At 42.4% G+C, this 12,828-nt stretch overlaps 1 long non-coding RNA gene across 1 annotated transcript; it reads right to left on the bottom strand.

The window, feature by feature from the left end:
* Window positions 1-641: 641 nt before the first annotated feature.
* On the bottom strand, window positions 642-8,778 carry LOC147374715 (uncharacterized). The gene is made up of 3 exons (XR_015163064.1): window positions 8,387-8,778; window positions 3,683-3,736; window positions 642-2,240 (listed from the first exon to the last, which is right to left on the bottom strand). It is a non-coding gene; the product is annotated as an uncharacterized LOC147374715 (long non-coding RNA).
* Between the last annotated feature and the right edge of the window lie 4,050 nt (window positions 8,779-12,828).

The raw sequence follows: 12,828 nt of genomic DNA on the forward strand, positions 1-12,828 counted from the left end.
AGTCATTTATTTTTCTGGAGTTGAGCTGTAGGAGTGGCATGTATATTTTTGAGATTAGTTGTTTGTCAGTTGCTTCATTTGCTATTATTTTCTCCCATTCTGAAGGCTGTCTTTTCACCTTGCTTATAGTTTCCTTTGTTGTGCAGAAGCTTTTAAGTTTAATTAGGTCCCATTTGTTTATTTTTCCTTTTATTTCCAATATTCTGGGAGGTGGGTCATAGAGGATCCTGCTGTGATGCATGTCAGAGAGTGTTTTGCCTATGTTCTCCTCTAGGAGTTTTATAGTTTCTGGTCTTACATTGAGATCTTTAATCCATTTTGAGTTTATTTTTGTGTATGGTGTTAGAAAGTGTTCTAGTTTCATTCTTTTACAAGTGGTTGACCAGTTTTCCCAGCACCACTTGTTAAAGAGACTGTCTTTAATCCATTGTATATTCTTGCCTCCTTTGTCAAAGATAAAGTGTCCATAGGTGTGTGGATTTATCTCTGGGCTTTCTATTTTGTTCCATTGATCTATATTTCTGTCTTTGTGCCAGTACCATACTGTCTTGATGACTGTGGCTTTGTAGTGGAGCCTGAAGTCAGGCAGGTTGATTCCTCCAGTTCCATTCTTCTTTCTCAAGATCGCTTTGGCTATTCGAGGTTTTTAGTATTTCCATACAAATTGTGAAATTATTTGTTCTAGCTCTGTGAAGAATACCATTGGTAGCTTGATAGGGATTGTATTGAATCTATAAATTGCTTTGGGTAGTATACTCATTTTCACTATATTGATTCTTCTGATCCATGTACATGGTATATTTCTCCATCTATTAGTGTCCTCTTTGATTTCTTTCACCAGTGTTTTATAGTTTTCTATATATAGGTCTTTAGTTTCTTTAGGTAGATATCCTAAGTATTTTATTCTTTTCGTTGCAATGGTGAATGGAATTGTTTCCTTAATTTCTCTTTCTATTTTCTCATTATTAGTGTATAGGAATGCAAGGGATTTCTGTGTGTTGATTTTATATCCTGCAACTTTACTATATTCATTGATTAGTTCTAGTAATTTTCTGGTGGAGTCTTTATAGAGGTCTATTTTAAAGGGATTTTTCTGAAACCAGATACACTCTTACTTCAAAGTTTGTATTTCAGTATTTCTCAGGAAAAACTAGGATGAATACCTTTCTTGGAGTGCTTTCAGCAATTCCCAATCACATGTCCACTTCATTAGCTTATTTATAAAAATGAAGCAAAAATAAAGTTAACCTGCATTTTTGAAATATTTGTCAAAAATGTATTAGATAATGTAATATGTATAAAACTAATGAGCTTATGTGTTTTATGAAATTCTGGTCAAGACTGGTGCTAACATACAATTAAGGTGAGTTACAGGATTTATAACCTTTACTAATACTGAACATGGGGCTTCCCTGGTGGCTCAGACAGTAAAGAATCTGCCTCCAATGCAGGAGACCTGAGTTAGACCCCTGAGTAGGGAAGATCCCTTGAAGAAGGTAATGGTTACACACTCCAGTATTCTTGTCTGGAATACTTGCCTTCCATGAACAGAAGAGCCTGGCAGGCTATAGTTCATGGGGTCACAAAGAGTCAGACACAACTGAGTGACTGACATTTATAATACTGAACATAGATGAATATTTTATTTCAGATTTCAAAATATTTCAGCATTTATAGAAACAAAGTGAACCACTGTTTACTGGTTAGTATTCTATAACATACAAAGTTTTTCTTTTCACATTTTAGGCCTTTTTCCTCCTTCACTGTCATATAGAACTTTAGTATTTTTCATCAATTTAATATTCAAAGTAACACCCCGTTTACAGACATAAAGATCAGATCAGATCAGTCGCTCAGTCGTGTCCAACTCTTTGCGACCCCATGAATCGCAGCACACCAGGCTTCCCTGTCCATCACCAACTCCCAGAGTTCACTCAGACTCACGTCCATCGAGTCAGCGATGCCATCTAGCCATCTCATCCTCTGTCGTCCCCTTCTCCTCCTGCCCCCAATCCCTCCCAGCATCAGAGTCTTTTCCAATGAGTCAACTCTTCGCATGAGGTGGCCAAAGTACTGGAGTTTCAGCTTTAGCATCATTCCTTCCAAAGACATCCCAGGGCTGATCTCCTTCAGAATGGACTTGTTGTATCTCCTTGCAGTCCAAGGGACTCTCAAGAGTCTTCTCCAACACCACAGTTCAAAAGCATCAAGTCTTCAGTGCTCAGCCTTCTATGGATGGACTAAATAAAACCGCCAAATATTCACATAATGTACAAATGAGTTAACAAATAGGTGTATATTTAGGGAAAGTAATCTAGACAAACTCCTGAACCTAATGACTTCTGTCCCAAACCCCTTCCTCTGAGAACCCTCTCACATGGTTAGTGGAAAGGTAAATTGCTGCAGCCACTGTGGAAACAGTATGAATATTCCTCAAAAAACTAAAAATAGAACTACGATATGATCTAGTAATCTCTCTCCTGGTCATATACCCTGAGAAAATCATAATTCAAAAGGATACATGCGTCCCAGTGTTCATAGCAGCACTGTTTACAATAGCCAAGACAAGCAAGCAACCTAAATGTCCATTTATAGATGAATGGATAATGAAAAGATGGTACATATATACAATGAACTACTACTCAGCCATAACAAAGAATGAAATAATGCCATTTGCAGCAACAAGGATGGACTTAGAGACCTTATACTAAGTGAAGTAAGTCAGAGAAAGACAAATGTCATATGCATATATGTGGAATCTAAAATATAGCACAAATGTACTTCAAAACAGAAACGAACTCATAGACATAGAGAAGAGGCTTGTGGTTGCCAAGTGGGAGGGGTAGTGGCAGAGAGCTGGAATGGAACATGGGAATAGCAGATGCGACCTAGTATTTGTAGGATGGATAAACAACGTCCTACTGCACAGCACAGAGGACTATATTCAGTATCCTATGATAAAACATGATGGAAAAGAACAACAAAAGCAATGTATTAATTGCACAATGTAATTAATACACAATGATTAATTGTGTATGTGGGGGGGCTTTCCTAGTAGTTCAAGCAGTAAAGAAGCTGCCTGCAATACGGTGTATATGTGTACAACTCAGTCACTTTGCTGTACAGTATAAATTAATACAACGTTGTAAATCAACTATACTTGAACAAAATACATTTTTCTAAAACCCCCTTTTTGAGAGTCTCTGAACTTGCACGCAGCTTTGCTCTGTTGTTTGTTCGTTTCACTTGGGAGTGGACACACAAGCCCTGTGTGTGTTCAGAGGCCTTGCATTTCCCTCACGTGGTCACTGGGACACCCAGAACCTCCCTTCCCTGTTTTAATGAACCCAGGGAAAGAGCTACATCTTTGAGCGTGTTCTTCAGATGTATAAAGTATGTTTTATTTAGAATAAAAAGTAACCTTTGGAAATGTTTTTTAAAAGAGGATTTAGTGACAGCAAGAAGAGAAGCCATTCCGCCCTAAGATGCCTTCCGCTCTACATGGCCATGCAGCAGCCTGAAGCCTGAAAATGCCTTTAAGGATCCGAAGCTCACCTGGGAATCCAGGTACATACTCATCACCGAAGGGGAGTTCAGTGACTGAGAGCGTCCTGCTGGGAACAGAGCCCCCTCATGCTCCCCACACCAGGCTCCCCAGGGATGATGGAAGGAAGGCCCTTACCCCGTGACGGAAAGGCTCTTCTCTGGCTAATTCAGTGAACCCAACAGGAAGGACCTAGAGACAAAATGTCAGCGGTTACCCCACAACAGCTCCACTACAACTGAGATCAAAACTAACAAGCATCACCCACGACAGAGCCTCTGATCAGCTTTTCAGCCCTTTTGACTGTCAGACAACAGCCATGTATGATCACATATCTGAAGAAAGCTCCTCTTACAGAAAAGACTTCCTGAAATAATAGGAATAAACAAACAAACAAACAAAAAATAAAAACAACTTGGAGGCAATAGGGACCATGCTGGGAGAAGAAAAACTAAAACATAACAAACATTAGCATGCTCAGAGGAAGAAAAGAACTAGCCTATAAATGAAGTCAGTAATTATATATAATTAAGAGATATATATGGTACATATATGACACCTATCTTGTATATATAATATATATGATTAATTACATAATTATAGATAATTGTCTATAAATAAGAATTCTATGCACAGAAAATATACACACATATTTGACATATACATGGCATGTGTGCTGGGCAACCCCGTGGACCGTAGTCCGCCAGGCTCCTCTGTCCATGAGAGTCTCCAGGCAAGAATACTGGAATAGGCTGCCATGCCCTCCAGGGAATCTTCCCAACCCAGCAATCGAACCTGCATCTCTTAGTGAAAGTGAGTGAAGTGAAGTCGCTCAGTCGTGTCCGACTCTTAGCGAATCCATGGACTGCTGCCTACCAGGCTCCTCTGTCTATGGGATTTTCCAGGCAAGAGTACTGGAGTGGGGTGCCATCATCTCTTAGGTCTACCTGTATTGATAAGCTGGTTACCGCTAGCGCCACCTTGGAAGCGCCCGTACATGGCATACATTTCTGTTATATATACAACATTCAGCAAAGAGTAAAGAGACCCTAATAATGGATGACATGATAGGATGACTATAAAACAGAAGAGAAGAATTTCCAGGTAAGGTCTAATCAAGACTGCAGAGTAGCAAGACCCTGAGCTCAGGAACCCATCCACACTACGATCACATAGAAAACAACCTCTGAGAATGCCCTGAAGCCCAGCAGAACAAGGTGTCTACAACTAGGGATATAGGGAAAAGGCCACATGGCGATGCGGAGGAGGGGAAGAGACACGGTCCAGTCAGAACCAGCACCTCAAGAGCACAGACTTACAAATCAGGGGACTATCACCACCACGGAGGCCCCCACCCCCAAGGAACCAGGAGTCCGAGCCCCACATGGGGATCCTCCGCTGGGGCAACTCTGCCAGAAGAATGAACCACCCCTGCCCATTCCTCTGAGTTTAGAAAGCAGCAAGGCTCCATCCTGGAGCGACTGAGGGCTGAGCAAGGCTGAGACTTGAAGGGCTCCCACACAGACTCCCTCCTTCTGAGTTCCAGAGCAGAGGCAGCAGCTTGAAAGGCACCTGGGCCTCAGGAGCAGGAGATTCTTTGACTAATTTTAAAGAGGCTGCCAGGGAGAGAGGGGCCTCCTGAAAATTCCTTGAGGATGGAAACATGGGATGGTCCCTTTTTTTTTTCCTCACTCTCCTTCCGCCTGCTGACCCATCTCCAGTGGGCCCTATTTCTGTCACTCTCCATCATACTAGCTCACCCTGTGTGCCCTGCCTGGTCATTCCTCTGATGACCTGTCCTGCCCAACCCACACGCCCCAGGGTGGCCCTCCAAAGTGCTCCCATCTGAGGGATCAGCCTCCACCACCAGGGTGCCTGCAGCAGTCACAGGCAAACCACAACAGGAGCCCCCCCACCCCCAGGATGACTCTGGGGAGACCAGTTCTGGTGACGAGTGGGAGCTGCACCTCTGTATCCAACAGGACATCTTCCATATCAGGCCGCCCCTTCAAGCCTGGGACATGTAGCTGATATATCTGATACAAAGGAACAAACACAGACAGACTGGCAAAATTAGGACAAATAACACTGATTTAAAAAGTGGGCAGGGCGCCTGAATAGATATTTTTTCAAAGAAGACATACAGATGGTCAACAGGCACACGAAAAGACGCTCAACATCACTGATCATCAGGGAAATGCAAATCAAAACCACAAGGAGATATCACTCAACACCTGTCAGAATTGCTATTATGGAAAACAACAAATTTTGGCCAGGATGTGGAGAAAAGGGAACCCTCATTCACTGCTGGTGGGAATGTAAATTGCTGCAGCCACTATGGAAAACAGTTTGGAGGTGCCTCAAAAAACTAAAAATAGAACCACAATATGACCCAGCAATTCTCATTCTGGGTAATTTTCTGAAAAAAAAAAAAAAAAAGACACTAAATGAAAAAGATATACACACCTGTACATTCATTACAGCATTATTTACAATAGTCATGGTATGAAAGCAAATAGGTGCCATGGATAGATGAATGGATAAAGAAATACATATTTTGTATGTATTTGAAATGAAATATTAGATTTTCATTTTTTAAAACTCTTGCTATTTGTAACAACATGGATAGACCTAGAGGGTATTGTGCTTAAAATATGATAATCTGAATTGTCCTATATCTATGAAAGGAATTAAATTGATAGTTAATCATCTTCTAGCACAGAAAACTGCAGAAGATGGCTTCACTGTTCAATTTTTAAGAAACACTTAAGAAAGAAATGATACCCAAACTACACAGACTCATCCAGAATACAAAAAAGAGAGAATGTGTTTTGTGATGCAAGCCTTACTCCGATACCCAAACTAGGCAATGATGGAACAAACCAAGAAAATCACAGAACAATATCACTTAGGAACATGAATGCATGCATACTTAGTCAGTCCTCACAAATGAAATCCTGCACCGCATAAAGACTCTCATGTATCCCAACCAAGTGTGTTTCATCTCGAGAGCACAAGCTGGGTCAACGTTCCAAAGTCAATCAATGTTGTTCATTATGCATCTCCTGTTAAGTATTTTTACCACAGTACAATGAAATAAAATATTAAAAAAAAAAATAGTGTGACAGTTCAAGAGTAATAGGTCATTGGGAAATTTTGGTCATTGGGAAATTTGAGGGGAGACCTACTGCCAGGGTTGCCAGCAGGTGAAAGCCCAGGTGGGATGGAAAGCCTCTGTGAGCAGCTCCCTAACGTGAGCAGAGTGATGGGGGTTCTCGTGAGCAGGCCCGGCCACACTGCAGCTCCTCTGCTCTAACTTCCTCATGTGTGAAATAGGCATAGAACAAAGGGCATTAGAATGTCCCCATCATCAGACTAGAGAAGAAGAAGAACAGGAATGCAAAGGATGAGAAGAGAGACTCACCAAGCTCTGCATGACAGCTCCTTACCCCTTGAGAAACAGATAAATGCCCCCAAATTATGGCTTTCCTGTTTGGTTGTTTTTTTGTTTTTGTTTTTTTTACTTTAAGCTGTGCATTTCATTGTTTTCTTTTTTTTTTTTTTTCAATAAGCTCAAGTAATATAGTCATTGTAAGAAACCAGGAAGTGCAGGTAAGCAAACACGAGAAAAAAGTGACACAGAATTCCATTGTCTAGAAAGAACCACCACTGATGTGTCAATTTGGGTGAATACGTGTGTGCGTGCATGATAATTCTCTGTCTTTACTAATCTCCTTTCTCTCTTCAAACACAAAGCTTTCCTTGTAATAAATAAAATAGCTTTATCATTTTAAATAACTATTGCTTTGAGGATCCCATAATTTCTTTTAAAATGGTTAGCTCAAGGCAAGAGAAGCTTTATCAATAAAGATGGACTTTTAAGGATATAAAATGTCAAAAGATCTTGGGAGACCGTGTGGGCAAGTACTTCATATTTTAATAAATGAATCAATTTACTAAAATTCGTTTGCAGTGAGTATTCTGCACACATGGTGATCCTCTGTGAAATAAAGAAATAAAGATGAAATAGAAGGGGATTCTGATCTCACAGTCTTTACTATGTAAGAGCTCAATTTCTTCAAAGAAACATTTATTCAACAAGCTACATAACAGGTGAAATGTGAAAGTGTTAGTCACTGAGTCGTGTCTGATTCTTGGGACCCCATGAACTGTCGCCCGCCAGGCTCGTCTATCCGTGGGATTCTCCAGGCAAGAATACTGGAGTGAGTTGCATTTCCCTTCCCCAGGGGACCTTCCCCACCGAGGGATCGAACCCAGGTCTCTTTCATTGCAGGCAGATTCTTCACTATTTGAGCCAGAGGAGACCTTTATGGAGGGTGAGATGGGTGTAGAAAAGCGTCATGATTGTACAGACACTTTAGCTATGTCCCACTGGGAGACTGGAGGGAGGTTTTCTGGAAAAGATGGCATTTTATTGGGTGCTTCACAGTGATGATTCTCAGGCCCAAATTGACTAGGAAAGTTCCCAATGATGAGAGAACAGCCTGTGCAGAAGTCAAGGCAGGACAGAGAGGCCAAAGCCTGGGCCTCTGAGGGCAGCACCAGCTCCAGGCTGAGTGGGAAGACAGGGCTGGGTGGTCACCAGACCAGAGCTGGCAATGAATTCATCAGAATCTGCCGGGGACCAGCCCCGGCTGATCCAGGGTATTCGAAGCGGGGACGGCGTCGGCGACCTATTTATTTAAATATTTTATCAAAGATATAAAGAGTAATAGGATGAGGATATTTCAGTAGGAAAATTCAGTGGAGAAAAGAGGCTGAGTAGCTTGGTTTATGCGGGAGACCAATAAAACTTCAAAACAAGAAGTTTGCACCACTTACGTAGGCCGCAGGCGTCCTTCCGTTCTCCCGAAGGAGAGGAGATACTGAGGCCTCCCCAGTCGGATCTTAGAAGCCCAGGCATAATTAGCAAGTATGGCGGGTTCCGCGCTCCAGATGGAGACTCAGCCAGAATTTGAGAGAGAGAGCGCGACATGGGGAGACCAAGTTTCGGTGAACAAGGCCCGCACTTTATTTTCCAAAGTAGTTTTTATACCTTAAGTTGTGCGTAGAGGATAATGGGGGAAGGGGTGGAGTCATGCAAGGACAGCAGTTCCTGGTCCTAATCGAAGCCAGGCTTTCAAACTTATCATATGCAAAAGTTCAGGTGAATTACATCATCTTCTGGCCAGGAGGCCTGTTAACATTTTAAGAAACTTATCTTTCTCTACAGGTGATTATTCCAAAGTCAGGCACCAGCCTCCAAAAAAGCATTGGACAAAGCTGCATTCCTATAGGGCAAAGGTGAGGTGGGCTCAATCAAGAAAAGAATTTACTCAAGGGTCCAAGGTTACAAACATTGAGGCCACTACTTACATTTCTATACACCCATTATATCAATCAATACACTGCCAAGGACACAGTAGGTAAGGAGTATGGAGACTTAGCAACAAACATTGGCCCAATAAGTGAAAAACCCTTCACCAATACAATTTCTAATCAATCTTTTAACTACTCAAAGGAATCTGTGTTTAGACAGTTTAGAACATCTCCTGCCTATCACAGTTGGGAGGCTCTGAACAATCACTTTTATTGTTTGTGGCCAGAAAAACCTATTCAGGCAGGCTAGAGGATTTCCAAAGGAGTTTGTAGGTTAAACACTGTCACACCCAGGAATTATTCACTGGAGCTGTAAGCTAACTCTTTTTTCAGAGAGAGGTAGTGGGGGACAGCCCCCCGTAAAGTCAGAGGTATAGGTGAAAGCACAAAGCAGAAAGTAGGCAGACTCTGGTTTTGGGGGTAGATGCTCGAGAATTTCCAAGGAGACTCCTGAGGCTTGATCCCGCCTTTGCGTATGCCAAGCCTCCTTCCTCATGACCTTTGCCACAGGCGGAGCTCGCTCCCCGAAAGAATCTCCACAAACAAAATTTGCAATTGCCCAAGAGATTTACTGGACAGAATGGAAGAGGAGGAGTAGTTTAGGGCCCTTGCGAATGACTTTCTCTTGTGGGAAAAGTCTTCCCATGTGGTGTTAGTGGTAAAGAGCCCAGCTGCCAATGCATGAGACATAGGAGACATGGGTTCCATCCCTGGGTAAGAAAGAGCCCCTGGAGGAGGGCATGGCAATCCACTGCAGTATTCTTGCCTGGAGAATCCCATGGACAGAGGAGCTTGATGGGCTCCAGTCCATAGGGTTGCAAAGAGTCAGATATGACTGAAGCAACTTAGCATGCATGCACAAATCACATAACCTCCTTACCCACCATTTGAGTTTTGTAAATACTGAAGAGCATCAAATTTGCCCTCCAATCTACAGATAAGAAGTGAGAGAAATCCATTAGCTTCCAAAAGACTATTTCAATCCCATTACTGCTACCCTGAAAGTGATTTAAGTGCAGGCAGTCACCTGAAATGAGCTTCTCAATGAAAGGAAGGTCCAAGTTGATGGAGGAGTCCCAGAGGAGATCTGAGGATGAAGATGAAAAGAGGAAGAAAAAGAAGCAGCAGGAAGATCCAGTCCAGCTGACAGGCTTGGGCCACTAACTGATGCTTCTTCTCAACTCCACTGTCTGGAAAAGAGGCAAGCCACAAAATACTAGCAGAACCTCTTTCCCATTATGTCAGCCACACTTCAGACAGTCGTCTGAGAGAGGCCCAGAGTCTCCAGGTTACATGGTATCCAAGGAAAAAGGGGCTGTACTGTGCTGTGCTTAGTCACTCAGTCGTGTCTGACTCTGCAATCTCCTGGACTGTTGCCCGCCAGACTCCTCAGTCCATGGGCATTCTTCAGGCAAAAATACTGGAGTGGGTTGCCATGCCTCCTCCAGGGGATCTTCCCAACCCAGGGATCGAACTTAAGTCTCCCATATTGCAGATGGATTCTTTACCATCTGACCCACCAGGGAAGCCCAAGAATACTAGAGTGAGTAGCCTATCCCTTCTCCAGAGGAACTTTCCAATCTAGGAATCAACCAAGGTCTCTTGTATTCCAGGTGGATTCTTTACCAGCTGAGGTACCCAGGAAGCCCCATCCAGGGAAGAAGGGGGACCCTGCTTAAATCATGACTTACATTACTCCAGACTGATCCAGGTAAGTTGGACTTAGGAAAATCTGCAGCCAAACCCCAAGCACCTGAGCAGGGAGCATGCAGACCTGTACTGACCATTCCAGGGCCTGATCTTCTCACCGTCCATGGAGACTTTTTGTTTTAAGAAGGAAAAGGCATAGGTGAAATCTATGTGTCACTCACAGCCCCAAGAGCTCTGCTGTGAGCCTCTGAAAGAGCTGGGCATTCGGGGACAAGACATTTTTGAAGGCCAGGGGAGATTTGCAGCAGGAGAGGAAGATGGCCAAGCTCCAGACACTTGGCAGGTGGAGAAATATTTATTCAGTGAGTTTGGGACCAAGTATGGAAATGATTTTGCCCAGTTCCCCAAAGCAGGTGGATTTGTGAGACTTGGAAGCCTTCTTGAGAATTTATATTTGAAGAAAAAATCGGGGGAATATCAAACAGGACTCCCTGGTAATCAAGACTCCTGACATTTAAGCTCTATTTCCAGCCCACAGGAGCACCTATTTTTGAAAGCAAGGGCCTCCTTTAGTTTCTGTGCTATGGTTCCCCAACGTCCATGATCTGTGGAGAGATTAGCTTTTTCAGGATGGGTTTTTTCAAAGCAAAGACATATCCAGGGCCACCTATCAAATAAATATATTAATTTGAAGTATCATGTTATAATAGAAATGCTCTATGCACATACTAACCATGCAGAGGACCATATGCCCCTGCAGTTGTTATCTGTCACTGCAGCAACATATTTGTAGACAACATTCATCCTCTAATAAAGGGAGTCAAGAGCTAGACTGTTGAGAAGGCCTAAGCCTGCCTCTAAGAATTCCAACATCTTCCTCCTTGGGATCAGTTTTAAGGTTTCTTCAGTGATGGAGTGGCTGCCACTCTAGATGACTCCAGCCCGCTTTGGCACTGGATGGACACAGCCAAGAACAAGGTCAGGGGGATGGGAAAGCCAGCTAATGGCTGGACTCACTGCAAACAAGCAAGCAAGTAGCTGCTACAGTGGGAACAGGTTGGCTTCTGCAAGGGGGGATCAGGGGGATTCTAACTGGAAGGTTCAAGGTTGCCTATATTATTTGGAGAAGCAAGGGATCTAGGGTAACAGAAAAGACAACTATCATATCATATAGCTTATATGAGGAATCTAAAAAAATGACACAGATGAATTTATTTACAAAACAGAAATACATGGCTTCCTTGGTGGCGCAGTGGTAAAGAATCTGCCTGCAATGCAGGAGACCTGGGTTCAATCCCTGGGTTGGGGAGATGCCCTGAATAAGAGAATGGCTATCCACTCCAGCAGTCTTACCTGGGGAATCCCATGGTCAGAGGAGGCTGGTGGCTACAGTCCCTGGGGTCGCAAAGAGTCGGACACAACTGAGGGACTAACACTTTCACTTTCACAAAACAGAAACAAGGACTTCTTTTGCACTGCAGTGGTTTAAGACTCCACACTTCCATAGCAGAGGCAAGAGTTTGATCCCTGGTCGGGGATCATGCTTCGGGGTTCTGACAAAAAAAAATAATAGTAAAAATAAATATTTAATACATTTTAAAATGTTAAAGATATTTAATAAAAGGCCAGCACTTAGAAAAATAGAAACAGACTTACTGACATAGAAAACAAACATATGGTTACCAAAGAGGAAAGGAGGGTGGGGTAAATTAGGAGGTTGGTATCAACAGATACTCACTAGTGTGTATACAATGGATGACCAATAAGGACCTACTGTATAGCACAGGGAGCTATATTCAATATGTTGTAATAACCTATATGGAAAAACAATTTGAAAAGGAATATACATAAATATATATGTATAGAACTGAATCACTTTGCCATACACCTGAAACTAACACATTATGTCAACCATACTTCAATAAAAAATAAATATAAAAAATATGCAAAAACTAACTACCTCCAAATTAAAACAAAATGAAAAGAAAAAACAATTACTAAGACACAAAAGGCAGAGTAATCTTAAGCCTTAAGAATTGCATCTGTGTGTAAATAGGTGTGTAGTCAGCATTTAAAAGTTACCTTGCAGGCTAGGACAGGAAACTGTTTCTGTATATAGGCATATAACTTTGCTCACAGGCTGACTGCTGGAGTCTGAGACATAGTGATTCTAAAATTATATACACACACCCTTCTTCTGTCTATATAAAGAGTGAAAGGAATGGGTCAAGGTGTGAAGAAGCTTTTCTCCAGTG

This window comes from Bos grunniens, chromosome 4 (genome assembly GCF_055505025.1).
Source record: "Bos grunniens cultivar Pamir isolate PY7600 chromosome 4, Bosgru_T2T1.0, whole genome shotgun sequence".
Classification (NCBI taxonomy): Eukaryota; Metazoa; Chordata; class Mammalia; order Artiodactyla; family Bovidae; genus Bos; species Bos grunniens.